At 43.6% G+C, this 13,824-nt stretch overlaps 30 non-coding genes and 32 pseudogenes across 30 annotated transcripts in view; all 62 read left to right on the top strand.

The window, feature by feature from the left end:
- Nucleotides 1–104, top strand: part of LOC131718168 (5S ribosomal RNA) — a 119-nt gene extending 15 nt beyond the window's left edge. The window contains exon 1 of the ribosomal RNA XR_009317065.1: nt 1–104. This exon is cut by the window's left edge and continues 15 nt beyond it. This is a non-coding gene — a ribosomal RNA (5S ribosomal RNA).
- Nucleotides 105–204: 100 nt separating this feature from the next.
- On the top strand, nt 205–323 carry LOC131714355 (5S ribosomal RNA; annotated as a pseudogene).
- Nucleotides 324–437: 114 nt separating this feature from the next.
- On the top strand, nt 438–546 carry LOC131715146 (5S ribosomal RNA; annotated as a pseudogene).
- A 100-nt stretch (nt 547–646) lies between these two features.
- LOC131715145 (5S ribosomal RNA) lies at nt 647–755 on the top strand (annotated as a pseudogene).
- A 114-nt stretch (nt 756–869) lies between these two features.
- On the top strand, nt 870–988 carry LOC131719148 (5S ribosomal RNA). Its single transcript, XR_009318044.1, has one exon. It is a non-coding gene; the product is annotated as a 5S ribosomal RNA (ribosomal RNA).
- A 100-nt stretch (nt 989–1,088) lies between these two features.
- LOC131715144 (5S ribosomal RNA) lies at nt 1,089–1,197 on the top strand (annotated as a pseudogene).
- A 100-nt stretch (nt 1,198–1,297) lies between these two features.
- On the top strand, nt 1,298–1,416 carry LOC131713068 (5S ribosomal RNA). Its single transcript, XR_009314956.1, has one exon. It is a non-coding gene; the product is annotated as a 5S ribosomal RNA (ribosomal RNA).
- Nucleotides 1,417–1,516: 100 nt separating this feature from the next.
- On the top strand, nt 1,517–1,625 carry LOC131715143 (5S ribosomal RNA; annotated as a pseudogene).
- Nucleotides 1,626–1,740: 115 nt separating this feature from the next.
- Nucleotides 1,741–1,859, top strand: LOC131719147 (5S ribosomal RNA). The gene has a single exon (XR_009318043.1). It is a non-coding gene; the product is annotated as a 5S ribosomal RNA (ribosomal RNA).
- A 114-nt stretch (nt 1,860–1,973) lies between these two features.
- On the top strand, nt 1,974–2,082 carry LOC131716264 (5S ribosomal RNA; annotated as a pseudogene).
- Nucleotides 2,083–2,196: 114 nt separating this feature from the next.
- On the top strand, nt 2,197–2,315 carry LOC131710289 (5S ribosomal RNA). The gene has a single exon (XR_009312161.1). It is a non-coding gene; the product is annotated as a 5S ribosomal RNA (ribosomal RNA).
- Nucleotides 2,316–2,415: 100 nt separating this feature from the next.
- On the top strand, nt 2,416–2,534 carry LOC131719146 (5S ribosomal RNA). Its single transcript, XR_009318042.1, has one exon. It is a non-coding gene; the product is annotated as a 5S ribosomal RNA (ribosomal RNA).
- A 100-nt stretch (nt 2,535–2,634) lies between these two features.
- On the top strand, nt 2,635–2,753 carry LOC131719145 (5S ribosomal RNA). The gene has a single exon (XR_009318041.1). It is a non-coding gene; the product is annotated as a 5S ribosomal RNA (ribosomal RNA).
- Nucleotides 2,754–2,853: 100 nt separating this feature from the next.
- On the top strand, nt 2,854–2,972 carry LOC131712686 (5S ribosomal RNA). The gene has a single exon (XR_009314577.1). It is a non-coding gene; the product is annotated as a 5S ribosomal RNA (ribosomal RNA).
- Nucleotides 2,973–3,072: 100 nt separating this feature from the next.
- Nucleotides 3,073–3,191, top strand: LOC131712884 (5S ribosomal RNA). Its single transcript, XR_009314771.1, has one exon. It is a non-coding gene; the product is annotated as a 5S ribosomal RNA (ribosomal RNA).
- A 114-nt stretch (nt 3,192–3,305) lies between these two features.
- On the top strand, nt 3,306–3,414 carry LOC131715141 (5S ribosomal RNA; annotated as a pseudogene).
- Nucleotides 3,415–3,525: 111 nt separating this feature from the next.
- LOC131715140 (5S ribosomal RNA) lies at nt 3,526–3,634 on the top strand (annotated as a pseudogene).
- A 113-nt stretch (nt 3,635–3,747) lies between these two features.
- On the top strand, nt 3,748–3,866 carry LOC131710288 (5S ribosomal RNA). The gene has a single exon (XR_009312160.1). It is a non-coding gene; the product is annotated as a 5S ribosomal RNA (ribosomal RNA).
- A 100-nt stretch (nt 3,867–3,966) lies between these two features.
- LOC131715139 (5S ribosomal RNA) lies at nt 3,967–4,075 on the top strand (annotated as a pseudogene).
- Nucleotides 4,076–4,189: 114 nt separating this feature from the next.
- LOC131710615 (5S ribosomal RNA) lies at nt 4,190–4,308 on the top strand. Its single transcript, XR_009312498.1, has one exon. It is a non-coding gene; the product is annotated as a 5S ribosomal RNA (ribosomal RNA).
- Nucleotides 4,309–4,422: 114 nt separating this feature from the next.
- LOC131715325 (5S ribosomal RNA) lies at nt 4,423–4,531 on the top strand (annotated as a pseudogene).
- A 114-nt stretch (nt 4,532–4,645) lies between these two features.
- Nucleotides 4,646–4,754, top strand: LOC131714373 (5S ribosomal RNA; annotated as a pseudogene).
- A 114-nt stretch (nt 4,755–4,868) lies between these two features.
- On the top strand, nt 4,869–4,977 carry LOC131715138 (5S ribosomal RNA; annotated as a pseudogene).
- Nucleotides 4,978–5,091: 114 nt separating this feature from the next.
- Nucleotides 5,092–5,210, top strand: LOC131719144 (5S ribosomal RNA). Its single transcript, XR_009318040.1, has one exon. It is a non-coding gene; the product is annotated as a 5S ribosomal RNA (ribosomal RNA).
- A 114-nt stretch (nt 5,211–5,324) lies between these two features.
- On the top strand, nt 5,325–5,453 carry LOC131714392 (5S ribosomal RNA; annotated as a pseudogene).
- Nucleotides 5,454–5,553: 100 nt separating this feature from the next.
- LOC131719143 (5S ribosomal RNA) lies at nt 5,554–5,672 on the top strand. The gene has a single exon (XR_009318039.1). It is a non-coding gene; the product is annotated as a 5S ribosomal RNA (ribosomal RNA).
- Nucleotides 5,673–5,772: 100 nt separating this feature from the next.
- Nucleotides 5,773–5,891, top strand: LOC131713900 (5S ribosomal RNA; annotated as a pseudogene).
- A 100-nt stretch (nt 5,892–5,991) lies between these two features.
- On the top strand, nt 5,992–6,120 carry LOC131713524 (5S ribosomal RNA; annotated as a pseudogene).
- A 114-nt stretch (nt 6,121–6,234) lies between these two features.
- Nucleotides 6,235–6,343, top strand: LOC131715137 (5S ribosomal RNA; annotated as a pseudogene).
- Nucleotides 6,344–6,457: 114 nt separating this feature from the next.
- On the top strand, nt 6,458–6,566 carry LOC131715871 (5S ribosomal RNA; annotated as a pseudogene).
- A 111-nt stretch (nt 6,567–6,677) lies between these two features.
- Nucleotides 6,678–6,796, top strand: LOC131711764 (5S ribosomal RNA). Its single transcript, XR_009313652.1, has one exon. It is a non-coding gene; the product is annotated as a 5S ribosomal RNA (ribosomal RNA).
- Nucleotides 6,797–6,896: 100 nt separating this feature from the next.
- LOC131713899 (5S ribosomal RNA) lies at nt 6,897–7,015 on the top strand (annotated as a pseudogene).
- A 100-nt stretch (nt 7,016–7,115) lies between these two features.
- Nucleotides 7,116–7,244, top strand: LOC131713523 (5S ribosomal RNA; annotated as a pseudogene).
- Nucleotides 7,245–7,358: 114 nt separating this feature from the next.
- Nucleotides 7,359–7,467, top strand: LOC131715136 (5S ribosomal RNA; annotated as a pseudogene).
- Nucleotides 7,468–7,581: 114 nt separating this feature from the next.
- On the top strand, nt 7,582–7,710 carry LOC131714391 (5S ribosomal RNA; annotated as a pseudogene).
- Nucleotides 7,711–7,824: 114 nt separating this feature from the next.
- LOC131712228 (5S ribosomal RNA) lies at nt 7,825–7,943 on the top strand. The gene has a single exon (XR_009314121.1). It is a non-coding gene; the product is annotated as a 5S ribosomal RNA (ribosomal RNA).
- Nucleotides 7,944–8,057: 114 nt separating this feature from the next.
- On the top strand, nt 8,058–8,176 carry LOC131719142 (5S ribosomal RNA). Its single transcript, XR_009318038.1, has one exon. It is a non-coding gene; the product is annotated as a 5S ribosomal RNA (ribosomal RNA).
- A 114-nt stretch (nt 8,177–8,290) lies between these two features.
- LOC131714390 (5S ribosomal RNA) lies at nt 8,291–8,419 on the top strand (annotated as a pseudogene).
- A 100-nt stretch (nt 8,420–8,519) lies between these two features.
- On the top strand, nt 8,520–8,638 carry LOC131719141 (5S ribosomal RNA). Its single transcript, XR_009318037.1, has one exon. It is a non-coding gene; the product is annotated as a 5S ribosomal RNA (ribosomal RNA).
- Nucleotides 8,639–8,738: 100 nt separating this feature from the next.
- LOC131713898 (5S ribosomal RNA) lies at nt 8,739–8,857 on the top strand (annotated as a pseudogene).
- Nucleotides 8,858–8,957: 100 nt separating this feature from the next.
- Nucleotides 8,958–9,086, top strand: LOC131714389 (5S ribosomal RNA; annotated as a pseudogene).
- A 100-nt stretch (nt 9,087–9,186) lies between these two features.
- On the top strand, nt 9,187–9,305 carry LOC131719140 (5S ribosomal RNA). Its single transcript, XR_009318036.1, has one exon. It is a non-coding gene; the product is annotated as a 5S ribosomal RNA (ribosomal RNA).
- Nucleotides 9,306–9,405: 100 nt separating this feature from the next.
- LOC131710787 (5S ribosomal RNA) lies at nt 9,406–9,524 on the top strand. The gene has a single exon (XR_009312669.1). It is a non-coding gene; the product is annotated as a 5S ribosomal RNA (ribosomal RNA).
- Nucleotides 9,525–9,638: 114 nt separating this feature from the next.
- Nucleotides 9,639–9,747, top strand: LOC131715135 (5S ribosomal RNA; annotated as a pseudogene).
- A 114-nt stretch (nt 9,748–9,861) lies between these two features.
- On the top strand, nt 9,862–9,980 carry LOC131719139 (5S ribosomal RNA). Its single transcript, XR_009318035.1, has one exon. It is a non-coding gene; the product is annotated as a 5S ribosomal RNA (ribosomal RNA).
- Nucleotides 9,981–10,094: 114 nt separating this feature from the next.
- On the top strand, nt 10,095–10,203 carry LOC131715295 (5S ribosomal RNA; annotated as a pseudogene).
- Nucleotides 10,204–10,317: 114 nt separating this feature from the next.
- LOC131719137 (5S ribosomal RNA) lies at nt 10,318–10,436 on the top strand. The gene has a single exon (XR_009318033.1). It is a non-coding gene; the product is annotated as a 5S ribosomal RNA (ribosomal RNA).
- Nucleotides 10,437–10,550: 114 nt separating this feature from the next.
- Nucleotides 10,551–10,669, top strand: LOC131711890 (5S ribosomal RNA). Its single transcript, XR_009313779.1, has one exon. It is a non-coding gene; the product is annotated as a 5S ribosomal RNA (ribosomal RNA).
- A 100-nt stretch (nt 10,670–10,769) lies between these two features.
- LOC131719136 (5S ribosomal RNA) lies at nt 10,770–10,888 on the top strand. Its single transcript, XR_009318032.1, has one exon. It is a non-coding gene; the product is annotated as a 5S ribosomal RNA (ribosomal RNA).
- A 100-nt stretch (nt 10,889–10,988) lies between these two features.
- On the top strand, nt 10,989–11,107 carry LOC131713732 (5S ribosomal RNA; annotated as a pseudogene).
- Nucleotides 11,108–11,221: 114 nt separating this feature from the next.
- On the top strand, nt 11,222–11,340 carry LOC131719135 (5S ribosomal RNA). The gene has a single exon (XR_009318031.1). It is a non-coding gene; the product is annotated as a 5S ribosomal RNA (ribosomal RNA).
- Nucleotides 11,341–11,440: 100 nt separating this feature from the next.
- Nucleotides 11,441–11,559, top strand: LOC131713731 (5S ribosomal RNA; annotated as a pseudogene).
- Nucleotides 11,560–11,673: 114 nt separating this feature from the next.
- On the top strand, nt 11,674–11,792 carry LOC131711629 (5S ribosomal RNA). Its single transcript, XR_009313515.1, has one exon. It is a non-coding gene; the product is annotated as a 5S ribosomal RNA (ribosomal RNA).
- Nucleotides 11,793–11,892: 100 nt separating this feature from the next.
- LOC131713639 (5S ribosomal RNA) lies at nt 11,893–12,011 on the top strand (annotated as a pseudogene).
- Nucleotides 12,012–12,111: 100 nt separating this feature from the next.
- LOC131712641 (5S ribosomal RNA) lies at nt 12,112–12,230 on the top strand. The gene has a single exon (XR_009314532.1). It is a non-coding gene; the product is annotated as a 5S ribosomal RNA (ribosomal RNA).
- Nucleotides 12,231–12,344: 114 nt separating this feature from the next.
- On the top strand, nt 12,345–12,473 carry LOC131714388 (5S ribosomal RNA; annotated as a pseudogene).
- Nucleotides 12,474–12,573: 100 nt separating this feature from the next.
- Nucleotides 12,574–12,692, top strand: LOC131719134 (5S ribosomal RNA). The gene has a single exon (XR_009318030.1). It is a non-coding gene; the product is annotated as a 5S ribosomal RNA (ribosomal RNA).
- Nucleotides 12,693–12,792: 100 nt separating this feature from the next.
- On the top strand, nt 12,793–12,911 carry LOC131710786 (5S ribosomal RNA). The gene has a single exon (XR_009312668.1). It is a non-coding gene; the product is annotated as a 5S ribosomal RNA (ribosomal RNA).
- A 114-nt stretch (nt 12,912–13,025) lies between these two features.
- On the top strand, nt 13,026–13,134 carry LOC131715134 (5S ribosomal RNA; annotated as a pseudogene).
- A 114-nt stretch (nt 13,135–13,248) lies between these two features.
- On the top strand, nt 13,249–13,367 carry LOC131719133 (5S ribosomal RNA). Its single transcript, XR_009318029.1, has one exon. It is a non-coding gene; the product is annotated as a 5S ribosomal RNA (ribosomal RNA).
- A 114-nt stretch (nt 13,368–13,481) lies between these two features.
- Nucleotides 13,482–13,590, top strand: LOC131715294 (5S ribosomal RNA; annotated as a pseudogene).
- Nucleotides 13,591–13,704: 114 nt separating this feature from the next.
- Nucleotides 13,705–13,823, top strand: LOC131719132 (5S ribosomal RNA). The gene has a single exon (XR_009318028.1). It is a non-coding gene; the product is annotated as a 5S ribosomal RNA (ribosomal RNA).
- The last annotated feature ends 1 nt before the right edge of the window (nt 13,824 follows it).

Genomic DNA, 13,824 nt, shown 5'->3' with positions numbered 1-13,824 from the left:
ACCTTGAAAAAGCCTGATCTCGTCTGATCTCAGAAGCTAAGCAATGTTGGGCTTGGTTAGTACTTGGATGGGAGACCACCTGGGAATATCAAGTGCTGCAGGCATTACATTTTACAATTGAAATGTGTGGAGGACAAAAGGAAATTTTGGAGGAATCACCCCCAGCTCCCTAAACATAAAAGTCATGAAAGCAGAAATGCAATCGCCTGCGGCCACACCACCTTGAATAAGCCTCACCTCGTCTGATCTCAGAAGCTAAGCAATGTTGGGCTTGGTTAGTACATGGATGGGAGACCACCTGGGAATATCAAGTGCTGCAGGCATTACATTTTTGTAATTACATTTTACAATTGAAATGTGTGGAGGACAAAAGGAAATTTTGGAGGAATCACCCCCAGCTCCCTAAACATAAAAGTCATGAAAGCAGAAATGCAATCGCCTGCGGCCACACCACCTTGAATAAGCCTGATCTCAGAAGCTAAGCAATGTTGGGCTTGGTTAGTACTTGGATGGGAGACCACCTGGGAATATCAAGTGCTGCAGGCATTACATTTTACAATTGAAATGTGTGGAGGACAAAAGGAAATTTTGGAGGAATCACCCCCAGCTCCCTAAACATAAAAGTCATGAAAGCAGAAATGCAATCGCCTGCGGCCACACCACCTTGAATAAGCCTGATCTCAGAAGCTAAGCAATGTTGGGCTTGGTTAGTACTTGGATGGGAGACCACCTGGGAATATCAAGTGCTGCAGGCATTACATTTTTGTAATTACATTTTACAATTGAAATGTGTGGAGGACAAAAGGAAATTTTGGAGGAATCACCCCCAGCTCCCTAAACATAAAAGTCATGAAAGCAGAAAAGCAATCGCCTGCGGCCACACCACCTTGAATAAGCCTGATCTCGTCTGATCTCAGAAGCTAAGCAATGTTGGGCTTGGTTAGTACTTGGATGGGAGACCACCTGGGAATATCAAGTGCTGCAGGCATTACATTTTACAATTGAAATGTGTGGAGGACAAAAGGTAATTTTGGAGGAATCACCCCCAGCTCACTAAACATAAAAGTCATGAAAGCAGAAATGCAATCGCCTGCGGCCACACCACCTTGAATAAGCCTGATCTCAGAAGCTAAGCAATGTTGGGCTTGGTTAGTACTTGGATGGGAGACCACCTGGGAATATCAAGTGCTGCAGGCATTACATTTTACAATTGAAATGTGTGGAGGACAAAAGGAAATTTTGGAGGAATCACCCCCAGCTCACTAAACATAAAAGTCATGAAAGCAGAAATGCAATCTCCTGCGGCCACACCACCTTGAATAAGCCTGATCTCGTCTGATCTCAGAAGCTAAGAAATGTTGGGCTTGGTTAGTACTTGGATGGGAGACCACCTGGGAATATCAAGTGCTGCAGGCATTACATTTTACAATTGAAATCTGTGGAGGACAAATGGAAATTTTGGAGGAATCACCCCCAGCTCACTAAACATAAAAGTCATGAAAGCAGGAATGCAACCGCCTGCGGCCACACCACCTTGAATAAGCCTGATCTCAGAAGCTAAGCAATGTTGGGCTTGGTTAGTACTTGGATGGGAGACCACCTGGGAATATCAAGTGCTGCAGGCATTACATTTTTGTAATTACATTTTACAATTGAAATGTGTGGAGGACAAAAGGAAATTTTTGGAGGAATCACCCCCAGCTCACTAAACATAAAAGTCATGAAAGCAAAAATGCAATCGCCTGCGGCCACACCACCTTGAATAAGCCTGATCTCGTCTGATCTCAGAAGCTAAGCAATGTTGGGCTTGGTTAGTACTTGGATGGGAGACCACCTGGGAATATCAAGTGCTGCAGGCATTACATTTTTGTAATTACATTTTACAATTGAAATGTGTGGAGGACAAAAGGAAATTTTGGAGGAATCACACCCAGCTCACTAAACATAAAAGTCATGAAAGCAGAAATGCAATCGCCTGCGGCCACACTACCTTGAATAAGCCTGATCTCAGAAGCTAAGCAATGTTGGGCTTGGTTAATACTTGGATGGGAGACCACCTGGGAATATCAAGTGCTGCAGGCATTACATTTTTGTAATTACATTTTACAATTGAAATGTGTGGAGGACAAAAGGAAATTTTGGAGGTATCACCCCCAGCTCACTAAACATAAAAGTCATGAAAGCAGAAATGCAATCGCCTGCGGCCACACCACCTTGAATAAGCCTGATCTCGTCTGATCTCAGAAGCTAAGCAATGTGGGGCTTGGTTAGTACTTGGATGGGAGACCACCTGGGAATATCAAGTGCTGCAGGCATTACATTTTACAATTGAAATGTGTGGAGGACAAAAGGAAATTTTGGAGGAATCACCCCCAGCTCACTAAACATAAAAGTCATGAAAGCAGAAATGCAATCGCCTGCGGCCACACCACCTTGAATAAGCCTGATCTCGTCTGATCTCAGAAGCTAAGCAATGTTGGGCTTGGTTAGTACTTGGATGGGAGACCACCTGGGAATATCAAGTGCTGCAGGCATTACATTTTACAATTGAAATGTGTGGAGGACAAAAGGAAATTTTGGAGGAATCACCCCCAGCTCACTAAACATAAAAGTCATGAAAGCAGAAATGCAATCGCCTGCGGCCACACCACCTTGAATAAGCCTGATCTCGTCTGATCTCAGAAGCTAAGCAATGTTGGGCTTGGTTAGTACTTGGATGGGAGACCACCTGGGAATATCAAGTGCTGCAGGCATTACATTTTACAATTGAAATGTGTGGAGGACAAAAGGAAATTTTGGAGGAATCACCCCCAGCTCACTAAACATAAAAGTCATGAAAGCAGGAATGCAATCTCCTGCGGCAACACCACCTTGAATAAGCCTGATCTCGTCTGATCTCAGAAACTAAGCAATGTTGGGCTTGGTTAGTACTTGGATGGGAGACCACCTGGGAATATCAAGTGCTGCAGGCATTACATTTTACAATTGAAATGTGTGGAGGACAAAAGGAAATTTTGGAGGAATCACCCCCAGCTCACTAAACATAAAAGTCATGAAAGCAGAAATGCAATCTCCTGCGGCCACACCACCTTAAATAAGCCTGATCTCGTCTGATCTCAGAAGCTAAGCAATGTTGGGCTTGGTTAGTACTTGGATGGGAGACCACCTGGGAATATCAAGTGCTGCAGGCATTACATTTTTGTAATTACATTTTACAATTGAAATGTGTGGAGGACAAAAGGAAATTTTGGAGGAATCACCCCCAGCTCACTAAACATAAAAGTCATGAAAGCAGCAATGCAATCGCCTGCGGCCACACCACCTTGAATAAGCCTGATCTCAGAAGCTAAGCAATGTTGGGCTTGGTTAGTACTTGGATGGGAGACCACCTGGGAATATCAAGTGCTGCAGGCATTACATTTTTGTAATTACATTTTACAATTGAAATGTGTGGACAAAAGGAAATTTTGGAGGAATCACCCCCAGCTCACTAAACATAAAAGTCATGAAAGCAGAAATGCAATCGCCTGCGGCCACACCACCTTGAATAAGCCTGATCTCAGAAGCTAAGCAATGTTGGGCTTGGTTAGTACTTGGATGGGAGACCACCTGGGAATATCAAGTGCTGCAGGCATTACATTTTTGTAATTACATTTTACAATTGAAATGTGTGGAGGACAAAGGAAATTTTGGAGGAATCACCCCCAGCTCACTAAACATAAAAGTCATGAAAGCAGAAATGCAATCGCCTGCGGCCACACCACCTTGAATAAGCCTGATCTCGTCTGATCTCAGAAGCTAAGCAATGTGGGGCTTGGTTAGTACTTGGATGGGAGACCACCTGGGAATATCAAGTGCTGCAGGCATTACATTTTACAATTGAAATGTGTGGAGGACAAAAGGAAATTTTGGAGGAATCACCCCCAGCTCACTAAACATAAAAGTCATGAAAGCAGCAATGCAATCGCCTGCGGCCACACCACCTTGAATAAGCCTGATCTCAGAAGCTAAGCAATGTTGGGCTTGGTTAGTACTTGGATGGGAGACCACCTGGGAATATCAAGTGCTGCAGGCATTACATTTTTGTAATTACATTTTACAATTGAAATGTGTGGAGGACAAAAGGAAATTTTGGAGGAATCACACCCAGCTCACTAAACATAAAAGTCATGAAAGCAGAAATGCAATCGCCTGCGGCCACGCCACCTTGAATAAGCCTGATCTCGTCTGATCTCAGAAGCTAAGCAATGTTGGGCTTGGTTAGTACTTGGATGGGAGACCACCTGGGAATATCAAGTGCTGCAGGCATTACATTTTTGTAATTACATTTTACAATTGAAATGTGTGGAGGACAAAAGGAAATTTTGGAGGAATCACCTCCAGCTCACTAAACATAAAAGTCATGAAAGCAGAAATGCAATCGCCTGCGGCCACACCACCTTGAATAAGCCTGATCTCAGAAGCTAAGCAATGTTGGGCTTGGTTAGTACTTGGATGGGAGACCACTTGGGAATATCAAGTGCTGCAGGCATTACATTTTTGTAATTACATTTTACAATTGAAATGTGTGGAGGACAAAAGGAAATTTTGGAGGAATCACCCCCAGCTCACTAAACATAAAAGTCATGAAAGCAGAAATGCAATCGCCTGCGGCCACACCACCTTGAATAAGCCTGATCTCAGAAGCTAAGCAATGTTGGGCTTGGTTAGTACTTGGATGGGAGACCACTTGGGAATATCAAGTGCTGCAGGCCTTACATTTTTGTAATTACATTTTACAATTGAAATGTGTGGAGGACAAAAGGAAATTTTGGAGGAATCACCCCCAGCTCACTAAACATAAAAGTCATGAAAGCAGAAATGCAATCGCCTGCGGCCACACCACCTTGAATAAGCCTGATCTCAGAAGCTAAGCAATGTTGGGCTTGGTTAGTACTTGGATGGGAGACCACCTGGGAATATCAAGTGCTGCAGGCATTACATTTTTGTAATTACATTTTACAAATGAAATGTGTGGAGGACAAAAGGAAATTTTGGAGGAATCACCCCCAGCTCACTAAACATAAAAGTCATGAAAGCAGAAATGCAATCGCCTGCGGCCACACCACCTTGAATAAGCCTGATCTCGTCTGATCTCAGAAGCTAAGCAATGTTGGGCTTGGTTAGTACTTGGATGGGAGACCACCTGGGAATATCAAGTGCTGCAGGCATTACATTTTTGTAATTACATTTTACAATTGAAATGTGTGGAGGACAAAAGGAAATTTTGGAGGAATCACCCCCAGCTCACTAAACATAAAAGTCATGAAAGCAGAAATGCAATCGCCTGCGGCCACACCACCTTGAATAAGCCTGATCTCGCCTGATCTCGCCTGATCTCAGAAGCTAAGCAATGTTGGGCTTGGTTAGTAATTGGATGGGAGACCACCTGGGAATATCAAGTGCTGCAGGCATTACAATTTACAATTGAAATGTGTGGAGGACAAAAGGAAATTTTGGAGGAATCACCCCCAGCTCACTAAACATAAAAGTCATGAAAGCAGAAATGCAATCGCCTGCGGCCACACCACCTTGAATAAGCCTGATCTCGTCTGATCTCAGAAGCTAAGCAATGTTGGGCTTGGTTAGTACTTGGATGGGAGACCACCTGGGAATATCAAGTGCTGCAGGCATTACATTTTACAATTGAAATGTGTGGAGGACAAAAGGAAATTTTGGAGGAATCACCCCCAGCTCACTAAACATAAAAGTCATGAAAGCAGAAATGCAATCTCCTGCGGCCACACCACCTTGAATAAGCCTGATCGCTTCTGATCTCAGAAGCTAAGAAATGTTGGGCTTGGTTAGTACTTGGATGGGAGACCACCTGGGAATATCAAGTGCTGCAGGCATTACATTTTACAATTGAAATGTGTGGAGGACAAAAGGAAATTTTGGAGGAATCACCCCCAGCTCACTAAACATAAAAGTCATGAAAGCAGGAATGCAACCGCCTGCGGCCACACCACCTTGAATAAGCCTGATCTCGTCTGATCTCATCTGATCTCAGAAGCTAAGCAATGTTGGGCTTGGTTAGTACTTGGATGGGAGACCACCTGGGAATATCAAGTGCTGCAGGCATTACATTTTTGTAATGACATTTTACAATTGAAATGTGTGGGGGACAAAAGGAAATTTTGGAGGAATCACCCCCAGCTCACTAAACATAAAAGTCATGAAAGCAGAAATGCAATCGCCTGCGGCCACACCACCTTGAATAAGCCTGATCTCAGAAGCTAAGCAATGTTGGGCTTGGTTAGTACTTGGATGGGAGACCACCTGGGAATATCAAGTGCTGCAGGCATTACATTTTTGTAATTACATTTTACAATTGAAATGTGTGGAGGACAAAAGGAAATTTTGGAGGAATCACCCCCACCTCAATAAACATAAAAGTCATGAAAGCAGAAATGCAATCGCCTGCGGCCACACCACCTTGAATAAGCCTGATCTCAGTAGCTAAGCAGTGTTGGGCTTGGTTAGTACTTGGATGGGAGACCACCTGGGAATATCAAGTGCTGCAGGCATTACATTTTTGTAATTACATTTTACAATTGAAATGTGTGGACAAAAGGAAATTTTGGAGGAATCACCCCCAGCTCACTAAACATAAAAGTCATGAAAGCAGAAATGCAATCGCCTGCGGCCACACCACCTTGAATAAGCCTGATCTCGTCTGATCTCAGAAGCTAAGCAATGTTGGGCTTGGTTAATACTTGGATGGGAGACCACCTGGGAATATCAAGTGCTGCAGGCATTACATTTTACAATTGAAATGTGTGGAGGACAAAAGGAAATTTTGGAGGAATCACCCCCAGCTCACTAAACATAAAAGTCATGAAAGCAGAAATGCAATCTCCTGCGGCCACACCACCTTGAATAAGCCTGATCGCTTCTGATCTCAGAAGCTAAGAAATGTTGGGCTTGGTTAGTACTTGGATGGGAGACCACCTGGGAATATCAAGTGCTGCAGGCATTACATTTTACAATTGAAATGTGTGGAGGACAAAAGGAAATTTTGGAGGAATCACCCCCAGCTCACTAAACATAAAAGTCATGAAAGCAGGAATGCAACCGCCTGCGGCCACACCACCTTGAATAAGCCTGATCTCGTCTGATCTCATCTGATCTCAGAAGCTAAGCAATGTTGGGCTTGGTTAGTACTTGGATGGGAGACCACCTGGGAATATCAAGTGCTGCAGGCATTACATTTTTGTAATGACATTTTACAATTGAAATGTGTGGGGGACAAAAGGAAATTTTGGAGGAATCACCCCCAGCTCACTAAACATAAAAGTCATGAAAGCAGAAATGCAATCGCCTGCGGCCACACCACCTTGAATAAGCCTGATCTCAGAAGCTAAGCAATGTTGGGCTTGGTTAGTACTTGGATGGGAGACCACCTGGGAATATCAAGTGCTGCAGGCATTACATTTTTGTAATTACATTTTACAATTGAAATGTGTGGAGGACAAAAGGAAATTTTGGAGGAATCACCCCCAGCTCACTAAACATAAAAGTCATGAAAGCAGAAATGCAATCGCCTGCGGCCACACCACCTTGAATAAGCCTGATCTCGCCTGATCTCGCCTGATCTCAGAAGCTAAGCAATGTTGGGCTTGGTTAGTAATTGGATGGGAGACCACCTGGGAATATCAAGTGCTGCAGGCATTACATTTTTGTAATTACATTTTACAATTGAAATGTGTGGAGGACAAAAGGAAATTTTGGAGGAATCACCCCCAGCTCCCTAAACATAAAAGTCATGAAAGCAGAAATGCAATCGCCTGCGGCCACACCTCCTTGAATAAGCCTGATCTCGCCTGATCTCAGAAGCTAAGCAATGTTGGGCTTGGTTAGTACTTGGATGGGAGACCACCTGGGAATATCAAGTGCTGCAGGCATTACATTTTTGTAATTACATTTTACAATTGAAATGTGTGGAGGACAAAAGGAAATTTTGGAGGAATCACCCCCAGCTCACTAAACATAAAAGTCATGAAAGCAGAAATGCAATCGCCTGCGGCCACACCACCTTGAATAAGCCTGATCTCGTCTGATCTCAGAAGCTAAGCAATGTTGGGCTTGGTTAGTACTTGGATGGGAGACCACCTGGGAATATCAAGTGCTGCAGGCATTACATTTTTGTAATTACATTTTACAATTGAAATGTGTGGAGGACAAAAGGAAATTTTGGAGGAATCACCCCCAGCTCACTAAACATAAAAGTCATGAAAGCAGAAATGCAATCGCCTGCGGCCACACCACCTTGAATAAGCCTGATCTCGCCTGATCTCGCCTGATCTCAGAAGCTAAGCAATGTTGGGCTTGGTTAGTAATTGGATGGGAGACCACCTGGGAATATCAAGTGCTGCAGGCATTACAATTTACAATTGAAATGTGTGGAGGACAAAAGGAAATTTTGGAGGAATCACCCCCAGCTCACTAAACATAAAAGTCATGAAAGCAGAAATGCAATCGCCTGCGGCCACACCACCTTGAATAAGCCTGATCTCGTCTGATCTCAGAAGCTAAGCAATGTTGGGCTTGGTTAGTACTTGGATGGGAGACCACCTGGGAATATCAAGTGCTGCAGGCATTACATTTTACAATTGAAATGTGTGGAGGACAAAAGGAAATTTTGGAGGAATCACCCCCAGCTCACTAAACATAAAAGTCATGAAAGCAGAAATGCAATCTCCTGCGGCCACACCACCTTGAATAAGCCTGATCGCTTCTGATCTCAGAAGCTAAGAAATGTTGGGCTTGGTTAGTACTTGGATGGGAGACCACCTGGGAATATCAAGTGCTGCAGGCATTACATTTTACAATTGAAATGTGTGGAGGACAAAAGGAAATTTTGGAGGAATCACCCCCAGCTCACTAAACATAAAAGTCATGAAAGCAGAAATGCAATCGCCTGCGGCCACACCACCTTGAATAAGCCTGATCTCGCCTGATCTCGCCTGATCTCAGAAGCTAAGCAATGTTGGGCTTGGTTAGTAATTGGATGGGAGACCACCTGGGAATATCAAGTGCTGCAGGCATTACAATTTACAATTGAAATGTGTGGAGGACAAAAGGAAATTTTGGAGGAATCACCCCCAGCTCACTAAACATAAAAGTCATGAAAGCAGAAATGCAATCGCCTGCGGCCACACCACCTTGAATAAGCCTGATCTCGTCTGATCTCAGAAGCTAAGCAATGTTGGGCTTGGTTAGTACTTGGATGGGAGACCACCTGGGAATATCAAGTGCTGCAGGCATTACATTTTACAATTGAAATGTGTGGAGGACAAAAGGAAATTTTGGAGGAATCACCCCCAGCTCACTAAACATAAAAGTCATGAAAGCAGAAATGCAATCGCCTGCGGCCACACCACCTTGAATAAGCCTGATCTCGTCTGATCTCAGAAGCTAAGCAATGTTGGGCTTGGTTAGTACTTGTATGGGAGACCACCTGGGAATATCAAGTGCTGCAGGCATTACATTTTTGTAATTACATTTTACAATTGAAATGTGTGGAGGACAAAAGGAAATTTTGGAGGAATCACTCCCAGCTCACTAAACATAAAAGTCATGAAAGCAGAAATGCAATCGCCTGCGGCCACACCACCTTGAATAAGCCTGATCTCAGAAGCTAAGCAATGTTGGGCTTGGTTAGTACTTGGATGGGAGACCACCTGGGAATATCAAGTGCTGCAGGCATTACATTTTTGTAATTACATTTTACAATTGAAATGTGTGGAGGACAAAAGGAAATTTTGGAGGAATCACCCCCAGCTCACTAAACATAAAAGTCATGAAAGCAGAAATGCAATTGCCTGCGGCCACACCACCTTGAATAAGCCTGATCTCGTCTGATCTCAGAAGCTAAGCAATGTTGGGCTTGGTTAGTACTTGGATGGGAGACCACCTGGGAATATCAAGTGCTGCAGGCATTACATTTTTGTAATTACATTTTACAATTGAAATGTGTGGAGGACAAAAGGAAATTTTGGAGGAATCACCCCCAGCTCCCTAAACATAAAAGTCATGAAAGCAGAAATGCAATCGCCTGCGGCCACACCACCTTGAATAAGCCTGATCTCAGAAGCTAAGCAATGTTGGGCTTGATTAGTACTTGGATGGGAAACCACCTGGGAATATCAAGTGCTGCAGGCATTACATTTTTGTAATTACATTTTACAATTGAAATGTGTGGAGGACAAAAGGAAATTTTGGAGGAATCACCCCCAGCTCACTAAACATAAAAGTCATGAAAGCAGAAATGCAATTGCCTGCGGCCACACCACCTTGAATAAGCCTGATCTCGTCTGATCTCAGAAGCTAAGCAATGTTGGGCTTGGTTAGTACTTGGATGGGAGACCACCTGGGAATATCAAGTGCTGCAGGCATTACATTTTTGTAATTACATTTTACAATTGAAATGTGTGGAGGACAAAAGGAAATTTTGGAGGAATCACCCCCAGCTCACTAAACATAAAAGTCATGAAAGCAGAAATGCAATCGCCTGCGGCCACACCACCTTGAATAAGCCTGATCTCGTCTGATCTCAGAAGCTAAGCAATGTTGGGCTTGGTTAGTACTTGGATAGGAGACCACCTGGGAATATCAAGTGCTGCAGGCATTACATTTTACAATTGAAATGTGTGGAGGACAAAAGGAAATTTTGGAGGAATCACCCCCAGCTCACTAAACATAAAAGTCATGAAAGCAGAAACGCAATCGCCTGCGGCCACACCACCTTGAATAAGCCTGATCTCGTCTGATCTCAGAAGCTAAGCAATGTTGGGCTTGGTTAGTACTTGGATGGGAGACCACCTGGGAATATCAAGTGCTGCAGGCATTACATTTTACAATTGAAATGTGTGGAGGACAAAAGGAAATTTTGGAGGAATCACCCCCAGCTCACTAAACATAAAAGTCATGAAAGCAGAAATGCAATCGCCTGCGGCCACACCACCTTGAATAAGCCTGATCTCGTCTGATCTCAGAAGCTAAGCAGTGTTGGGATTGGTTAGTACTTGGATGGGAAACCACCTGGGAATATCAAGTGCTGCAGGCATTACATTTTTGTAATTACATTTTACAATTGAAATGTGTGGAGGACAAAAGGAAATTTTGGAGGAATCACCCCCAGCTCCCTAAACATAAAAGTCATGAAAGCAGAAAAGCAATCGCCTGCGGCCACACCACCTTGAATAAGCCTGATCTCGTCTGATCTCAGAAGCTAAGCAATGTTGGGCTTGGTTAGTACTTGGATGGGAGACCACCTGGGAATATCAAGTGCTGCAGGCATTACATTTTACAATTGAAATGTGTGGAGGACAAAAGGAAATTTTGGAGGGATCACCCCCAGCTCACTAAACATAAAAGTCATGAAAGCAGAAATGCAATCGCCTGCGGCCACACCACCTTGAATAAGCCTGATCTCGTCTGATCTCAGAAGCTAAGCAGTGTTGGGATTGGTTAGTACTTGGATGGGAAACCACCTGGGAATATCAAGTGCTGCAGGCATTACATTTTTGTAATTACATTTTACAATTGAAATGTGTGGAGGACAAAAGGAAATTTTGGAGGAATCACCCCCAGCTCACTAAACATAAAAGTCATGAAAGCAGAAATGCAATTGCCTGCGGCCACACCACCTTGAATAAGCCTGATCTCGCCTGATCTCAGAAGCTAAGCAATGTTGGGCTTGGTTAGTACTTGGATGGGAGACCACCTGGGAATATCAAGTGCTGCAGGCATTACATTTTACAATTGAAATGTGTGGAGGACAAAAGGAAATTTTGGAGGAATCACCCCAAGCTCACTAAACATAAAAGTCATGAAAGCAGAAATGCAATCGCCTGAGGCCACACCACCTTGAATAAGCCTGATCTCGTCTGATCTCAGAAGCTAAGCAATGTTGGGCTTGGTTAGTACTTGGATGGGAGACCACCTGGGAACATCATGTGCTGCAGGCATCACATTTTACAATTGAAATGTGTGGAGGACAAAAGGAAATTTTGGAGGAATCACCCCCAGCTCACTAAACATAAAAGTCATGAAAGCAGAAATGCAATCGCCTGCGGCCACACCACCTTGAATAAGCCTGATCTCGTCTGATCTCAGAAGCTAAGCAATGTTGTGCTTGGTTAGTACTTGGATGGGAGACCACCTGGGAATATCAAGTGCTGCAGGCATTACATTTTTGTAATTACATTTTACAATTGAAATGTGTGGAGGACAAAAGGAAATTTTGGAGGAATCACCCCCAGCTCACTAAACATAAAAGTCATGAAAGCAGAAATGCAATCGCCTGCGGCCACACCACCTTGAATAAGCCTGATCTCGCCTGATCTCGCCTGATCTCAGAAGCTAAGCAATGTTGGGCTTGGTTAGTAATTGGATGGGAGACCACCTGGGAATATCAAGTGCTGCAGGCATTACAATTTACAATTGAAATGTGTGGAGGACAAAAGGAAATTTTGGAGGAATCACCCCCAGCTCACTAAACATAAAAGTCATGAAAGCAGAAATGCAATCGCCTGCGGCCACACCACCTTGAATAAGCCTGATCTCGTCTGATCTCAGAAGCTAAGCAATGTTGGGCTTGGTTAGTACTTGGATGGGAGACCACCTGGGAATATCAAGTGCTGCAGGCATTACATTTTACAATTGAAATGTGTGGAGGACAAAAGGAAATTTTGGAGGAATCACCCCCAGCTCACTAAACATAAAAGTCATGAAAGCAGAAATGCAATCGCCTGCGGCCACACCACCTTGAATAAGCCTGATCTCGTCTGATCTCAGAAGCTAAGCAATGTTGGGCTTGGTTAGTACTTGTATGGGAGACCACCTGGGAATATCAAGTGCTGCAGGCATTACATTTTTGTAATTACATTTTACAATTGAAATGTGTGGAGGACAAAAGGAAATTTTGGAGGAATCACTCCCAGCTCACTAAACATAAAAGTCATGAAAGCAGAAATGCAATCGCCTGCGGCCACACCACCTTGAATAAGCCTGATCTCAGAAGCTAAGCAATGTTGGGCTTGGTTAGTACTTGGATGGGAGACCACCTGGGAATATCAAGTGCTGCAGGCATTACATTTTTGTAATTACATTTTACAATTGAAATGTGTGGAGGACAAAAGGAAATTTTGGAGGAATCACCCCCAGCTCACTAAACATAAAAGTCATGAAAGCAGAAATGCAATTGCCTGCGGCCACACCACCTTGAATAAGCCTGATCTCGTCTGATCTCAGAAGCTAAGCAATGTTGGGCTTGGTTAGTACTTGGATGGGAGACCACCTGGGAATATCAAGTGCTGCAGGCATTACATTTTTGTAATTACATTTTACAATTGAAATGTGTGGAGGACAAAAGGAAATTTTGGAGGAATCACCCCCAGCTCCCTAAACATAAAAGTCATGAAAGCAGAAATGCAATCGCCTGCGGCCACACCACCTTGAATAAGCCTGATCTCAGAAGCTAAGCAATGTTGGGCTTGATTAGTACTTGGATGGGAAACCACCTGGGAATATCAAGTGCTGCAGGCATTACATTTTTGTAATTACATTTTACAATTGAAATGTGTGGAGGACAAAAGGAAATTTTGGAGGAATCACCCCCAGCTCACTAAACATAAAAGTCATGAAAGCAGAAATGCAATTGCCTGCGGCCACACCACCTTGAATAAGCCTGATCTCGTCTGATCTCAGAAGCTAAGCAATGTTGGGCTTGGTTAGTACTTGGATGGGAGACCACCTGGGAATATCAAGTGCTGCAGGCAT

This window comes from Acipenser ruthenus, chromosome 44, assembly GCF_902713425.1.
Source record: "Acipenser ruthenus chromosome 44, fAciRut3.2 maternal haplotype, whole genome shotgun sequence".
NCBI classification, from domain to species: domain Eukaryota; kingdom Metazoa; phylum Chordata; class Actinopteri; order Acipenseriformes; family Acipenseridae; genus Acipenser; species Acipenser ruthenus.
Note: the sequence above shows the minus strand (reverse complement) of the source record. Positions and strands in the feature narration are given on the sequence as shown.